The sequence below is a fragment of the Podarcis erhardii genome (assembly GCF_964252035.2).
Source record: "Podarcis erhardii genome assembly, chromosome: 5".
NCBI classification, from domain to species: domain Eukaryota; kingdom Metazoa; phylum Chordata; class Lepidosauria; order Squamata; family Lacertidae; genus Podarcis; species Podarcis erhardii.
Window position 1 is genome coordinate 18,986,270 of NC_138509.1, and position 17,311 is coordinate 19,003,580.

A 17,311-nucleotide genomic window follows, 5' to 3' on the forward strand; every position below is an offset into this window, starting at 1 on the left:
ACGATTCAGCGCTTCTGCGCATGCTCAAAGTGCTTCTGATTCAGTGCTTCTGCGCAAGTGCCAAAACCCGGAAGTAACCCGTTCCGGTACTTCAGGGCTCGGTGCACAACCCGAAACTGCGTAACCTGAAGCGTCTGTAACCCGAGGTACCACTGTACAGTGGTACCTCAGTTTAAGAACAGTCTGGTTTAAGAATGATTTGGCTTATGAACTCTGCAAAACCAGAAATAGTGTCCCAGTTTGAGAACCTTACCTCAGTCTAAGAACAGAATTCGAATGGTGGAAGGGCACTGGCAGTGGGAGGCCTCATTAGGGAAAGCACGCCTCGGTTTAAGAACGGTTTCAGTTTAAGAACGGACTTCCGGAACAGATTAAGTTTGTAAACCAAGGTACCACTGTATAGCACTTAATTATACTCTAGGACAGCCTTTGGCAATATTGGGAGGGCACCAATCAGTTTTAGGAAGAGGGAGTAATTGTCCTTCCACTTTTGACCTGGCATGGTTAGGGCATGAGGAACCTAGAAAAATCAACAGAAACAGAAAAGAGGTTATTATTGTACAAGTGTTGCTGTTCCTTCCAGGCAACAATAAATAGGTATATTATGAACGGAGGGAAATGCCATTTAGTATGAGATGAAATGCCTGGAGTTCCATAAATGAGGACTCATCTCTGCTGCAGCCTTGGACAACTCATTATTTGAGAAGGATGTGCTGTCCTTCCACAAATCTTTAGCACTATGCTCAAACAGTGGTTCCCCAGGAAGGCACTTTATCACCTTGACCATTGTAATGTTGCCTACAGACAAAGAGCTAGCTTCTGCAGAAATAGCTTTGTTACTTCATAACAAAGGGAAAACAAAAATTCAATGTGTTATGAACCATCTTATCCTCTGCTCCAATCCCAGCCAAAGAAAGATTGTGTTTTCAAAGGCAGAAAATGAACACTATAATATGTTGAAATGGTGGATCTACTTGGTGTTGTAAGACTTGTCAAGACAGCAACAAGATGGATAAGCTGGTAATTAGTTACGTAAGTCTAAGGAAAACAACCTATGGCCTAGGAAAGAGCTGGGGAATGTGGCCCTCCAAATGTTATTGGACTCCAACTGCAATTTCCTGGACACAGGAAGCTTAGACTAGCTTAATTAGCTCTTAAAAATTGCCAATTCTGGGGGATTAGGTACAGTTTAATACAGAGGGCTAGCTTAATACACACTGGCTCAATATATACTCGTCTGGCACCCAGTATTAACTCCTAGCCTTTATTACTAGGAGTATTACTAGTAGTTATTACTAACTACTAGGCCCAGGAATTTAGGGTGTCTAGCACCCACCAATTCATAACATGATGTTTAGATGAATGTCTCCCTCCTATGTACAAAGCCTGATCCAAGAAAGACAAAAGCTTCTCAGTTTCTTTCTCTTCAAATTATACACAGTTTTCATTCAGTTTGCTCAGCAAATGTCATCAGGTCTTTTTTCTTTGGCATCCCTCTGTGCTATTTAAGTGACTTGTTAGGAGTTCTGCTCTAAGAACATGAGAAGAATCATGCAGGATCAGACCAAAGACCCATCTAGTCCAGCATCCTATTCTTACAGCGACCACCAAAGTGGCTATGGGAACCCTAAAAGCAGGACCTGGGTGTAATAGAATTCACCCACCATTTGGATGATCTAAGAAACGTTTCTTCCCTTGAGTCACATCTTGGGCCAAAATACCTTCCCTCTGACTGAGTTAAGCATCCTGATTCACTGATTATGTAGTAAGCATTTTCAGCTATTCGGTATATTCCCAAGGAAACATAAACCCTTGCACTTCCATGGCAGGAACCTGGCTGGGATTGGAACAATTCTGCATTTACAAATCTTCTATAAGCAATAGATTTTTAAAAGCACATTTCTAGCAATCATGGCTGCAAAGAGATGAGCAATGCCTGCTGAAATGAAATTGTAAAACCCTGAAAGATGGCTTGCAGTCCCGCTGCATAGTTGATATGCTTGTTCTTGGGAGCATCCTTAAAACTTAAATGCTTTCTTATCCACTTGTTCAAAGATGAAGAAGTCTGCAGACTTTTTGCTCCCATTCAGTACTAAGTAATTGTGGAAATTCACTAGGTGAGCTGCAGTAATTTGCACATTGGGAAATAGTAGGGGAAATGCAAAACATGCTTACTTACAAATTAGGTGTGATCCCAGCCCACAGATACCCAATTGCATTGTTCTTAACAATATATTTTAAAAATAATAACACAAAAGGAAGGTAAGACTTAACAGACTGATGGAAACCAAGCCATACCCACACAACCCTAATTGCCGGTAATAATCTACATTATAGCAAAGGATGGGTAAGGGTGAGACCAAAGTGCAGCAATCAATACAATTTTCTACATGTCAGGAGCAGAGGACACTATGCAACTAGAATGAAGCACATTTAAGGCTGCAAACCCATAGGCAGCACTTAAACTCAGTGAGGGGCTCACATCTGCCTAAACATACATAGGTTTGTGCTGCAAGTCTCCTTGGTTTCAGTTAAAAATAGGTAAGCACATCTTTAACACACTGAAATCAAAAGTGTTTTCTTTGCCTGGATTATAGTCAAGGTAAACACAGAGGCTCCGAAAATGATAGTTCTCCTGTATATCTGGACTAATATTCTAAGATTTTAAATATAATTGTTTGAAGCACAGGGTATAAACAAAGTTCCGGTTGTTGCCATTTCGGTCTGGCTTTGCAAATGAGAATAAGTAATGGGCTCATTTTTCAATTAACAATGAACTGGAGTGTTGCATTTATTAATGAAATATGTGGCCATAAATAGTTATAAATCTAAAATGATTGCATTTCAAGTCCCACAGTATCAATTCTGGCAGAGCATTTATTGAGATAAGTAAATGTTTTGAAGGAGAGCTCCAAGGGTGGTGGTGGTTGTTGTTTTGCCCCAGTGAAGGAGTTCTGTTATATCAAACACCCCCCCCCAAAAAAAAACCTCACACAAACCCCAAACTGAGAAAGTAAGCTTCTTGGGGATTTAATTTTTGCTTATGTTACCTCATAAAGTGTTGTGTACACTGATCATATTATAAAAATAATAAAAAATAATAATTTGCATCAAATCAGAGAATACTTTTCCTAAATTGAGGAATGCCATAACTCTACATCAGCTATGGGTTTCAACTGATTTGAAGTGGGAGAAGTGTTGAAATCAGTAAATGCTTGTGAGTGAATGAGAGGATTGCAGAAATTTTCTTCCTGCAGCAAATCTTTGAGAAGTGTTTGTCTAAAGACGTTTTCCTCATATGAGATTGAAGTTAGGAACCTACCTGTATGTACAATCATTTCCTAAATGCATCAGCATTTAGGGTTTGATGCTATTAAAATTAACAGCATTCCAGCACATGTACATTTGGTTTCCTGGGATAAATTCCTAAAGCCGCCAAAGGGAGTGGGAATTCTGCCATAAGAGCAGGATTGCCCTCCCAGTGTTTGCAGGGATTATTTAGTTGCCTTGGAAACTAGAATTGCCAACAATTAGGTATTGGTTCTAAAAACTGGCACCCAAATTAAAAATGTTTAGGAGCTGATAAGAATTCCTTCTCATGTTTGTACATGTAAAGTGAAAGTAGGACAGTGGCAAATAGACAGGATTGGATCAAACCACATCAATCTCTCTTGAAGTCAGTGGGGCCATTCTAAATTCAGAGCAGATATCTAGTAGCTATGGGGCTCTAGGGTCTTCCCATCTGGCCCTAAGGAACTTTGTATTAGCAACTTTCTTCTGCAAGAGCTAAAGTATAGGCCAAGTGCTATTTAACCCACTCTGATCCCGTGTGGCTAGACCCCACCTCAACTGCTGATTCTCATTTGTCACTGTCTTGGCTCATAAGCAGCTGAGATGCATAACAAGTGGAGACCAGGGAGCAGCTTAACCTGTTTTTTTGTGTGTGTTTTAAGTTCATGGTTAGTTGCTGAATGAGGCTTTGGCTTTCTCCCTTTAATTTGCTCCTTTTTAGGATCTGAACATGCAGCCATCCATCGTGGGCAATTGCAAGCCCTGGATCAGGAAGCATTGTACTTATTTATTTAACAAAATGTCCATATCGGTTGGTTGTAATAAAGCATCCAGGTGATCTAAAAAAAAAAAAAAAAAAAAAGCAACCACACACAACATTATCAATAAAAGACAGTCAAGACAGATATTTTAAAATATTCAAAAGATAACTAAAATCAACGTAACCTGAAAAGAGATTAAAACACTTGCCAGCATTCTACATTAAAACACAAGTCAACATTATGCTGTGTGCGACATATTGCAAATGAACTGGTCAGTGCTGCAGCCACCATAAGGGACTGAGCTTCGGCCACGTACTAGTCAGTCAATGAAGAATGGTTAAAGGGGCCGTGGCAGCCTATCAGCAGCCTGATGAAGTTGCAGCAGGTATGGGACATGGCAGCTGTCCTGCGGCGCAATGGCAGAGGTAGCTTGGCCTCCACCCGCTTGCCCTGAGCAGTGATGCCAGCCAGCTGCCATACACACCAAAAGGGCTGCTGCACAAAACAGAGCAAAAACATCTCTGGGGTGCATGCCTGGGCAGTATGCATGGAGGTCTTGGGCTGCCCAAGGGACAAGGCAGCAGCTACAGATTGTTTCTCAGGGTTTACTTCTGAAGTCTTCCTCATGAATGGGTATAACTGCAAGGCAGCAGACGTTTAGGATCAGTTTTCCATCTCCTAGGTGGACTTCCTTCCCAGCTTGATGAGCCCATCTGCCCCTCATTTCCCTCAATAGCACATGCACAAACCGCCTTCTTGACTGATGGACCCACTATTGGTCTTAACTGCTCAATTTGCCAGAGCATGTCTTCACATGCAGGGGAAGTCCCTAAGTCACCAAAGGTTTAAGACCCATCAGCTACACTCAGGGCTTTGTTTCAGCCGGAATTTGCAGGAATTCAAGATATTTTGAGCAGAGGGTTTTTCATCATGGTACTATATTATATCACTATAAAATATTAATAATTATAAATAACATCAGTGAAATATTTTTTCTTCTTTAAAAAGAAACCCCTTACATAAACAATATTTCATCTAGGCAAAACATGAAATGAACACAAATCATAACAAAACTGGATAAGTAAAGTGTCAATAAATAAGAGCAACAACTGATGAGATCAGAATTATCATGGAAACAAATACAGTGGTACCTTGGTTTTTGAACATAATCCGTTCTGGAAGACCATTCAAGTGCTGAAACATTCAAAAACCGAAAACTCAATAACCGACATCTAGGTCTCAGGATCTTGCACTCAGAGGAAGCCGCGTGGCATGTTTGACTTCCGAGGCGTGTTTGAAAACAGAAGCATTTACTTCCAGGTTTACGGCGTTCGAAAACTGAAATGTTCGTCAAAAGAGACGTTAGAAATCCGAGGTACCACTGTACCAAAAATACAACTGTAAAACTTGACACAGCAATTTTTTATAAACTAAAATTATGTAAAACGCTTATTTTTACATTAATAAGATTGTCTATGTAACTATCACAACCTTACCCAAACTCAGAAATTTCAAAGATTACAAAATCCAGATCACAAAGGAAGTGCTTAAATGTGGAAGATATAAAGATGCCTTTTTATTTTAAAAAAAAAATTGCAAGTCTTCTGCTCTGCCTCCCTATAATCACCTGTCCAAATAGTAACTGTTTGCTCAGTTCATTTTTTGTTTTTCAAAATCTAAGAGCCTTTCATTTACCAAATAATGAATTCAAGCTGGCTTACAAAACAATACATTATACAATATTTTCAAATATTAATCTATTTAATCCATTTATAGACCACAATATTGAAATAATAATAATAATAATCTGTAAGTTGTATACAAATGTAAAAATACAAAAACAAACCCATAACAATCACAAAGCTAGAATACAAATAAAATGAAAATACATACTGTCCATAAAAATCCAAAATCCAAATACTAAAAATTAGCATATAACAAACAACACTCCTAAAAACAGCAGTCAGGAGAGACCAATATTAACATACCAGGCTGGAGAACAAACTGGATGTGTTTGAGTTGCAGCTATTCTGAGGTAAGTGCAGTCAGCTCCACTGGGATATTGAACACTCTATTAGGCATTCATAAACTGTATTTTTTTTTTAATAAAAAAAGGAAATTATTACAGCCAGTTTACTATCACAGCAGGATAGGCTGTTGCAGAGTAAACAATTACAACATACAGACATTTTTAAAAAGGCTTTCAGTAATGTGTGTAGCAGGTGGGAGTGGGGGCTCAGATCTGCGGTGTGGGACTAGACCTGTGTGAATTACTCAATAGTTGCCCCGCTTTCCTTTGTGAGATGTTGGCAGGTTTGCTTTGCATACAGTCGTGAGAGGAGAACCGACAGCAATGTCTGACTAAGTGTGGTGCTGAAGGGCTCAGAGGGAGATCATTAGTATAGCAGAATACGGATGATACAAGTACCTAAGCGTATCCCTGTTTTCATCTGTAAAATGTTGAGGTGTGTATGTATGTACACACACACATACGCATGCACACTGTGCTGTGAAATAAAAAGGGCTGGCCTAATTTCTTTCCCATGTGCATATTCAAGATGAGAAAGGAAAGAGAGAAAGAAATCACATGCTTTCCGATGAGGACTGGCGAGATGAGCATTCCCCATTAAGAGGGAAGTGATATGGATTTGATGTGTTCTGTTTCCTAGTACTGTGAGCTGAGCGCTCTGGAGCTGATTAGGTGAACGCTGCTTGGAAGAAGAAGAAAGCACCAGGGCTGGGTTTTCGCCTCCCTCCCTCTCTCCCCCTTTAACTCTGGCTCTTTTTATCCGTCTTTCCTTTCCTCCTCTGTTGCCGGAGGGTACAGTTGGCTTTCTGAATGCACTACTTCCTTTTCCCTGGGCCTGCTTTGATTGCATCTCCTATTACTAAAAGGAGAGGGGCAACGAGAGGGGGGCAGGTGGTGGGGCCTGCTTCTTTTTCATTTTATTTTTAAGTCGGTGGTCTTTTTGGGGAAAGGAAAATCATTAATAAAAGAAAACCAGCCGAGAGGCTGTGCAGCTCCTGTGCAAAACCGTTCCCTGGCAGCTGACTGTGTCTGTTTTCTCTCACCTCTAAAGGGAATCAATACAGCTTTAACTGATTTCCCTGATGCCGACTATTCTTGTGTGGCATGACTGTCACTGCAGTCATTCTATTAGCCCATCATTCCTACATCCTCTCCCTCCCTCCTGGCCTCTCCTGGCTGTTTCCTCTGACACTGTTACAAACATGCTCAGATTCCCTTACTTTCACATTCCCATTCATATGCTGTTTCTCCTTTTCCCGCCCTTCTCCTTTCCCTCGCTCCACAGTCACAAACACAAGTTTGCATAAAAACTGGCCCGCTGGATCAGGCCAAAGCTCAATATTCTGCTCCCAGCAGGACCCACTGGAAAACTCACAAGCAGGGCCAGAAGGCAACATTTCTGGTCCCTGCTATCCGCTATTCAAAGGTACACCATCTCCCGACTCGAGGGGAAGGGGTTATATTATAAGCGGCCTCCAAGGAGTTCAGAATGACATACATGTTCTTGCATGGCTAAGTGGCAGTGGTGGCCAAAGGTGGCTTTTTACCAATGCCAGTCTAACTTTGGTCATTCATGTTTCAGAAACATCCAGATTGGACTCCATAGAGCTGTAGGGTGTTCAGAAATGTCGGTTGGTTCAAAACTCACTGTCAAAATATGAACAGGAGCAAACTAGTTGGTACCAGTGGTATAGCATGGGTTGCCAGTGCCCGGGGCCGCAAAGAGGGAGAAAAATGTACAGAGCATGCATGTGCATTTGACTGCCTAATGCCACAGAGATAAGAAGAGTTATTCCATTGTCTGGAGAGGTCACTTCCTGGTTCGCATGGAGAAACTGTTTTCAGCAGAGCCCAGCAATGGAAGCATTCAGCTGTATTGAGGCAGCACCGGGTGTTGAAATTTTGCGCCCCTAACAATTTTGTGTTGAGGGCAACCACCCCTCTGGGGGGCCCCCACACTATGCCACTGGTTGTAGCATATATTACCCCAACTTGTATCTTCTTTCTTGGCAGACAGCTTGTTTCGAAGCACTCGTCCCTATCTGTAACACCCTAAGCAGCCTGAGGCCAACTTATCTTGCCTATATAGTCATACCTGTATAATTAGGTCTACATCAGAGGCCTCGTTCTCTGTCGCTCCCATCATCTGATATTTGGCAAGCAAGGATGCAAAAGGGGCCTTTATAGAAGCATAGGATTGGAAGAGGCCCTAAAGGTCATATAGTCCAAACCCTTGCCAATGCAGGCATTCCATTACTTTAGCATTTCTGATTGGTAGTTTTCTATCCTTTTGGCTGCTGCACACCAGAGGTGGAATGGCTTTCCTGAGTCCACTGGGCTCCGTCACCATTGGCTTCCTGATAAGTAGTCAAAACATGGCAGTTTAGGAAGGCCTTTGTGGACATGGTATTGATCATTTGCTGTATTGAACAGAGAACAGGTTTTTTGCTGTTTCAGTTTTCTGTCTGTGTTGGTAATTTTCAGTTCAGGTTCATTTTGTTTTATTATTTAGTGATTGTTTTGTGATGATTACTATCAGCTGTACTGAATAGTCTTTGAAATTAAAAAGGCGTAGAGACATTTTAAAAAGAGGGAGGGTGAGGGTGCTGGCTCAGCCTTAAGGTTACCAGATATTTATTTTTTTCAATGAATCCTGGGACACTTTTCAACTTCCTACTAAATAGATGGATTTTGTCAGGGGACCGATTTGTAAATCCGGCGGCTGTCCCCGGGAAACGGGGACATCTGGTAACCTTAGCCTAGGTAATCCTCATCCCTTTCCACTTGGTCTACTTGGGGAGGCTTCCCATGCAATTCAGAACCCTGGTTTTCTTCTTCAGAAGTTGTCCCTCCAACTTGTTGGAGGTGGGTGTGGGTGGGGTAAAGCTAATGTGCTTGTTCCCACTCTCCCTCATTAGATTTTGGAAGGATCACCTGAATGCCACATTTTGAGAAACACTAATAATATGGTGAGTTTGAATATTTTGATTTAGCTGTCATTCCCGCACCTGCATGTAGGAGTACAAAGATGTGCAAAATGAAAGGACAGCTGGACTTCCAGATAAGTCTATGAAATTCCAAAACAAAGTGTTTTTGAATTCTAGATTTTATGGGTCTTACGGACCCATCAAAGCAATAGCATCACACAGTAAGCACTGAGCATGCAGTACTTATCCTAACTAGGCCAAATTTTTACTAAAGGGAATAAAATTGCCTAGGGAGTACTCTTGATGGGTTATTGCTTGCTTGATTCTTTATGCATTTGTTAGATGTGTAAAATGGTTGGGGTAGGAAAAAATGCTTAGAAAAACAAAGATATGTCTAAAGTAATAATTAAGATCAAAATCTGAAACAGACATAAGCCTGATTCATATATTCACTTGCTTTCTCTTCACTTGACTAGTGTCTCAGTTCAAAATCTTTATTGTGGTTCTGCCAAGGGGAGCAGCCTATTACGCAGTGACTCCAGGCAGGGGCATCTCTGTGAGGGCACCCTGCTATGGATCCTCCCTTTGGAGATGTATCAATCACCTTCATTATTGGGTTTGTATCACCAACTCAAGACTCACCTGTTTACCAGGCCTTTGAGTGATATTGATGGGCCATCTGTATTGCATTTTTCTTTCTTATCTAATGTTCAGTGGTTAAGGGTTTATATGTACTATTTTTATTGCCATTACTGTATTGTGAACTGCCTTGTGATCCGAAATGAATGAAAGGTGGTCTGCATATTATTCAAATAAATACAATTAAAATAAAAAAAAATCCTGGAAGCCAAATGCATGAACTCAATTGAAAAGCATTGTATCTAAGGTGATATGAAAGTCATGCATATGTGAATCAGTCCTGTCCGGCCATGCACACTCTCCTGGCATGTGCACTGAAACATTACTACAGTCATACCTTGGGTTGAATACGCTTCGAGTTGAGCGCGTTCTAGTTGTGCTCCGCGGCAACCTGGAAGTAACGGAGCACATTACTTCTGGGTTTCGTCGCTTGCACAGAAGCAGTGAAAAACGACGTGTGTGTGTGCAGACGTGCTGTCTCTAGTTATGTTTGCTTCTAGATGCGAACGGGGCTCCAGAATGGATCCCGTTCATATCTAGAGGTACCACTGTAAATCTTTCTTTCCCCTACCTCTATGTATTATACTGTATTTCTGGCCCATCTTCCCCGCAAGTAGTTCAGGGCAGTTTATTCCCCTGTTAATTTAATCCTTACAACAACCCTTGAAGGTAGATTAGGCTGAGAGATAGCAAGTGAGGATTTTATAGGAATCACGATTGAGAGGGAACTATTCCATTATTCTATTTGTCCATTTACTGGAAACCTCATTCGGTCCATAAAAACTACACTCATTTTCATCATTCCCATTCTTCATTTGCTTTTAACGGGAGACCGGGCTGCTCCTCTGCTGCCTTTAAGTGCTGTGTTTTTCATCCAACTGGTATTATATTTTTAGGCATTTTGCTGACTTGCAAAAGGATCAGACCTGTCAAATTTCAGACAGAGAGGTAAAGGAGTCCACATTTTATATGCAGTCAAAAAAGCACACAGACATTAATTAGAATAACTAGTATCTGAATTGGTAAGCTACAAACTATAAGTAACTAACAACTAATCGCAAGGGAACATATACCGTATGAGCTTAAGGCTCAACAGTTTACAGTGCCAATCCCCTTTTTCCCCATTCCATCTCTCCCTCCTTCCTGTAACCTTCAACTGACCTATCCCAGCTTCTAGAGGAAAGCAAAGGAGAAAAGAATGTGTTCCAAAAGGATAATGAATGTATAGAAGATATTCTGAATTCATTCATGACTCTGGCATTTCTTTCTTAATTAATAACAAATGGACCCCATTTGTTTCACGTTTTCATTTCTTAAGAAACAAATGCACATCCCTTGTCCGATTTGAACTCAGGCCAGAGTTGGCATCAGCACCAGGCATTCTTGGGCAGCAGCTGTCACACCAGAACCCAGGTAGAGCCAACCCTTAATGCTTGCCCTGAGCCCTACCATTACCAGGTCCTGGCAGCCACCACCTTTGTTTCCAGCTTCCAGGACATTGTGAAGCCAGTCCCCACCCCCGTGTCCCCCTTATGTTCCAGACAACAACTATGGGTTGCGTTCAGTGCAACACTAAGCAAAACCTTCTGTCGGTGCAAGAATCTCTCCTTGTACAATGAAACTTTCTTCCCCTCTGCTCCCCCCATGCACCCCCTAATTTGATTCTAGGTGTTCCCCAAACCTTCTGGAGCAAATTTAGGGACAGATGGGTCATGCACAATAGGAAGAGGGGGGACCCCATCACATTAGTGCTAATCCTTGCACTAGTGGAACTATTTAGTTGAATACTGTCACGAAAAAATATGACTACCTGGAGTTTCTGTGTCCACCAAAGTAAATCCCCATCACTGGGCCTCCCTCAAACCCACTGTAGTAAAGCAACCACCAGACAACATCTTGCCTTGGGTCCCCTCAACCCTGAAGCTGACCCTGGCCAGGTCTTCCCAGGCCCAGTCTGATGCTCTAACCACCACATCACATTGTCTGTCATTGTGAACGGCAAGCACTAGGAGAGTCATCCTTTCGCTAAAATTTTAACTGAAAGCATTTGGTTGCTAGGATGATAACAAGAGCAACAACAACAATTCAGCTTCATTCTAAAAGCTGCCAATTTCTGGCTTGCCTCTATTCCTGCCACTCTTTTCCACACACATTTGTTTGCCTGCAGGCAAGACTTTTCTCTAATCCTGTGACATCATTCGAGAGATGATGCTCTCCTCTTAAAGGAAGTCAAAATCACCTTCAGATGTATCTTCCTCAGCTTACTTGCTGTGCCTGTATGTTCAATTTTTTATTGCGATCCCAAAAATATTTAGGTGGAAAGAAGAGATCCATTGATTTTAATTAAGCCCATGACTGGGTAACATTGCAAGCCTTAGCATATTTACTTGGAAATTAGTCCCAGTGAAATCAACAGTATTTACTAAGGAGTAAACATTGGTAAGAGTATAAGGATGGAATTGGACTTAGGATCTCAGCCTGTCTTCAGCTACAGTTCTTTCATGGGCAAAGCCATCTGAATTGTCATTTCAATTCCATTATCAGCTGCTCATCTTCTGCAAACCAGTTCACTGAATTCAGAATTGACAATGGATAGCTCATTGACAACAGGATAGACAGGCATTTGCAGAATGTGTGTAACCATGCAGGAAGTGGGAGCCAGCAATCTGCAATCGTCGTCTACTGTTGGAGGCAGAAATGTTTCTGAATACCAGTTGCTGGAAACCACAGGGCTCTTGTGCTCAAATCCTGCTTCCTGGTTTCCCAGAGGCAACTGGTTGGCCACGGTAAGAACAGGATGCTGTTGGCAGCATCTGAACTCGCATATATTTTGTGAGGGAGAACCCTGTAGGAAAATTCCCCTTTGCTCTTATGCAGCTCCCATTCATTTCAAGGAGACTTAAGCACAACTGATTTGTGCTGGGTTGGGTGCCTAGTATGTTACCTACATCCCTCATTGGCAAATGGTGGTTGAAGCATGGCAATTGCTGATATCTTTGAGTTTTGGTTACAAGCTTCCAAGTGCTCAGGCCATAAATGAAAGCCACCTCATGCTAATGGCCACAGTGCCCACCCTTATCAACGAAATATTAATAAAAAATAATTTATGTCATGTGACTGCTTTTTAACTAGCTGCTTTCAAGACTTTAGATCAGGATTATAAAAGACACACATTTATAAATTATTGGCCTGGAGCACATAGGCACCATATACTATGGGGAGCACTTTTCTAGCACTTTAAATTAATTTATTGTTATTCATTCCAGCTGTCTGTGATGTAAACCTTTAGCTATAAATTTGTACCATCATCCAACATGCCATTAAACTAAAGTGGTGCCCGTGCTACAGCATATAATAAAACATATGAATAAGATTTCTGTGGGGACAGAAATCTCCCCACCCACCCTCTGCTTATACTCTCCTCTTGGTTAATGACACAAGAGAAGTGAGAAATAATGTAAGTCATTCTACAGCTGTGCATCCACTAAAATATGGCAGGGGAAGGGTAATGAGAGACGCACTTACTGTACCACAGTATGGTTGGATTTTGACCCTCTGGCAAATTGCTCCAATTCAAATCCTAAATCTGAAGCTTCGGCAGAATTCTTCATGAAATTGATGACAAGGGTGGTGCTCACACTAACCCATTTGTAGCACACAAAAATGTCATTTTCCCTCCATCCAGAATTGTTTGTTCTTGTCCTCAACATTCAGTTTAGATTGATTCTAGATCCTTCTGTCCACAATGTTTACTCCATACCTGTTTGGACTCTCTCTACTTGATCAGGTTATCTGCGCCTTTTCTTCCTTGCACATTCACCCAGGATGAATGAATGGTGGTTGTGATCAGGGAATACGCCCACCCACAACATCATGGGTTTTGTGTGGATACAACCCTCATTTCTAGGACCCCAAACATCCATTTTCATCTGTTTTCAAATAATAATAATAATAATAATAATAATAATAATAATAATAATAATAATAATTTATTATTTATACACCGCCCATCTGGCTGAGTTTCCCCAGCCACTCTGGGAGGCTCCCAATTAAGCATTAAAAACAATACAGCATTAAATATTTAAAAACTTCCCTAAACAGGGCTGCCTTCAGATGTCCTTTAAAGATAGGATAGCTGCTTATTTCCTTCACATCTGAAGGGAGGGCGTTCCACAAGGCGGGCACCACTACTGAGAAGGCCCTCTGTCTGGTTCCCTGTAACCTCACTTCTTTCAAAGAGGGAATTGCCAGAAGGCCCTCGGTGCTGGATCTCAGTGTCCGGGCTGAACGATGGGGGTGGAGACACTCCTTCAGGTATACAGGACGGAGGCCGTTTAGGGCTTTAAATGGACACACTTGCATTCCTACAACATACTGTGATCTAATCCTGATGTAACTAAACCTTGTTTGTGCCAGTTTCTCCTTTCCTACAGCTCATACTAAGAATGGTTATGCCATATCCCTATAGAGGAATCTATGGGCTTTTTTAAAGACATGTTGTGAATGGGGCCACATTCACATTAGACCTTTAATGCACATTCTTTCCCTGAAATAATTCTGGGAAATAATTTTACCCGTCAGAGCTACAACTCCCAGCAAGCCATAACAAACTACAGTGCCCAGAATTCTTTGAGAGGAAGAATGTGTTTTGGATATACACAGCCTTTAATTTGCCTTTGAAGAGATAGATGGTTACTCTGATGCTGAAATCACATATGCTGAAGTAAGCTGCAGTTAAATTTGTGGGGCTGATACCCAAGTAAACATATTTGGGACAGGATTGAATGTCATACAGATGTCAGCTTTAGCACTGATTCCTCTTGAGCTATTTGCACACTTCCCCAACCTGGTACCCTCTATATTTTGTGGTCTACAAGTCCCATCAGACTGACCATTGCCCATGCAATGTATAGTGCAGATGGGCAACAGTGTTTATTATATTTAGTTTAGATTAGGGATGGGGAACCTGTGGCCTTTCAGATGTTCTACACTCCAACTCCCACCAACCCCAGTCAGCATGGCCAAAGGTCAGGAATGATGGGAGCTGTAGTCCAGCATCTAGAAGGTTCCTTTTCTCTTGTTTATACATATATGTACCCTGAATGAACATGCCAGAATAAAGCTGTTGGTCTAAGTTGCCAGAAGACCATTTGATGTTACTAACAACGCTTCAAGAATATGCATGTGACAGAAAATTATGAGCTAATTTAGAATTCTCAGAAAAGATCTTAAAAAAAAAAAAATCATTCTCAGAGAAAGCTCATAATTAGTAGCCCAGATAGAAGTAAAGTGGAGTAGAGCTTGCACATTGCTAATGGAAACAAAAAAAAAAAATTGCTCTGCCTCCCAGCCAGGCAGAGTAGCAAAGCTTGAAGCAAAGAAATCACACACACACACACACACACACACACACACACACACACACACACTCTAACCCAGAGAGGTGAGGTAGAAAAGAAATAAGGAAAGGATGCATAGAATCTTATCAGAGGAACAGCCAGGATGGCAGCAAAGTATCAAAGCAGGAGATACATCCTCAATGATTTCATACTCAAGGTCACCACTGGAAAAGAGGGGGAAATGTATATGATTTGTTTTTGTGATGATAATTAAAGGACTATTAGTTGGTTCCTATTGCAACCAGTCATCACCTTGCCAACAAAGGTCCGTATAGTTAAAGCTATGGTTTTCCCAGTAGTGATGTATGGCAGTGAGAGCTGGACCATAAAGAAGGCTGATTGCCAAAGAATTGATGCTTTTGAATTATGGTGCTGGAGGAGACTCTTGAGAGTCCCATGGACTGCAAGAAGATCAAACCTATCCGTTCTTAAGGAAATCAGCCCTGAGTGCTCACTGGAAGGACAGATCCTGAAGCTGAGACTCCAATATTTTGGCCACCTCATGAGAAGAGAAGACTCCTTGGAAAAGACCCTGATGTTGGGAAAGATGGAGGGCACAAAGAGAAGGGGATGACAGAGGACGAGATGGTTGGATAGTGTTCTCAAAGCTACCAGCATGAGCTTGACCAAACTGCGGGAGGCAGTGGAAGACAGGAGTGCCTGGCGTGCTCTGGTCCATGGGGCCACGAAGAGTCAGACACAACTAAACGACTAAACAACAACAACATTGCAACCAGTAGTAATTGACCTTCAGGTTGCTATGAAAGCCTAGATTTTAGAAGCTGGTAGCCTAGGGCAAAGAAATAGTCTTGCTGACCATCCAGCTAGACCCTTGTCAGGCTCCAGCTGGCTTCCAGCCAGTTCCCTATATCAGCTCCCTAGATGAGATGAAAACCTGCAGTATGAGATGTCTTCAAATCAACACTCCTATGGCCTTCTGCTTTGTACAGTATGTCTCACTCTTATTGACATTTCTATTGCTGCCTAACTGATTGTTAAAGCCAACTTGGCTTCCTGACTCAAATGCTTTGTTGCTCTTTAGCTGAGCTGAACACTGACAATGAGTTTGTGCTGAGAAGGGTACTAGCATTTAAAAACAAAAATGCCCACTTATATAAAAAGATCTTGGCATCAAGGGATAAGAATGGTGAACAGGCGTACGCTAGTGTTGGCAGCATTCTTAAACTTCCACAACACCTTGAGGCCTGTTTCTTGCAATGCGCTCTTTCAGATTAGGTGCCAGGAAATGTTAATTACTGCAGTGCAATTTCTTGTTTTCTGTGGAGCAATAACGATTAATTTATGCCGTTTGGGAAAACACTTTCAACTTATACATTTTTTATTAAAGATCAATAAAAGTAAGTCGATATGGTGCAAAGCGTACAGTACCAAAACAGAAAGCTCTTGTTTTATATACTTGTGATGTAATAAAAATTCGGTGTTGATATAGTCAATGCCTCTCTGCTCTAATGATAGGCCGTCATGCTTCTCTTTATAATCAAGAAAGCAATTAAAAAATGCTGGCCCTTGCACTTACTAAAATAATTAGCAGTTCTTTTATTGAGTGCTAACACAATGGGGTAAGACTGATTGGGTCTTACCACATGAACTGAGTAGTCAATAGGAGGTGTTCTTTTTTGAACTGTTTATTTATATCTTGTTTATTTAAAATTATATTTATAGTAAAATAGATGTTTATAAGCTGTATGTGAGCTAGGTACCAGGCTGAATTGCACCCTAATTTCACCTGATGGCATGTACTGAGCTTCAAAGATGGAGTAGTTGAGGTATGCAAGTTGTAATACCTCTCCAAATTCAGGCTGTGCTAAAGCAGCAGCATGCTAGCATGACAAGAATGAGAGCTGGAGCTCCATGCGACATTAGTAGCCCTAAATGGATGTTACCATGTATTAAACAAATCACAAAGGAAAGGATGTGGTAGCCTAACAGTTAGTCTCCACCTCTGCAGGAGAGGTAGTAGGCTGTTTGGGCAGAGCTGTTGTTGTTGTTGTTGTTGTTGTTGTTGTTGTTGTTGTTGTTGTTGTTGTTGTTGTTGTTATTGGCAAGTTTTTAGCAGATGCCTGTATGTCTCCTGCCTAGCAGGTTTGTGTTCTGCATCTTCCTTGCAACCAGGCCCAGCTTTACAAAATATGTTCTGCTAAATGTAAACAACCCACAGTGTAAGTGTTACATTGTGTAGATAGTGGTTTCCACCTTAATGGATCTCCACCCTCAGCTCAGAGCCAAATTGCATGCCTGGAAAAG

The 17,311-nt window shown here is 41.4% G+C and overlaps 1 long non-coding RNA gene across 1 annotated transcript; it reads right to left on the minus strand.

The window, feature by feature from the left end:
- Window positions 1-4,095: 4,095 nt before the first annotated feature.
- Window positions 4,096-6,809, minus strand: LOC309341525. Its single transcript, XR_014156373.1, has 4 exons — window positions 6,640-6,809; window positions 6,041-6,141; window positions 5,204-5,390; window positions 4,096-4,130 (listed from the first exon to the last, which is right to left on the minus strand). It is a non-coding gene; the product is annotated as an uncharacterized lncRNA (long non-coding RNA).
- Window positions 6,810-17,311: the final 10,502 nt, after the last annotated feature.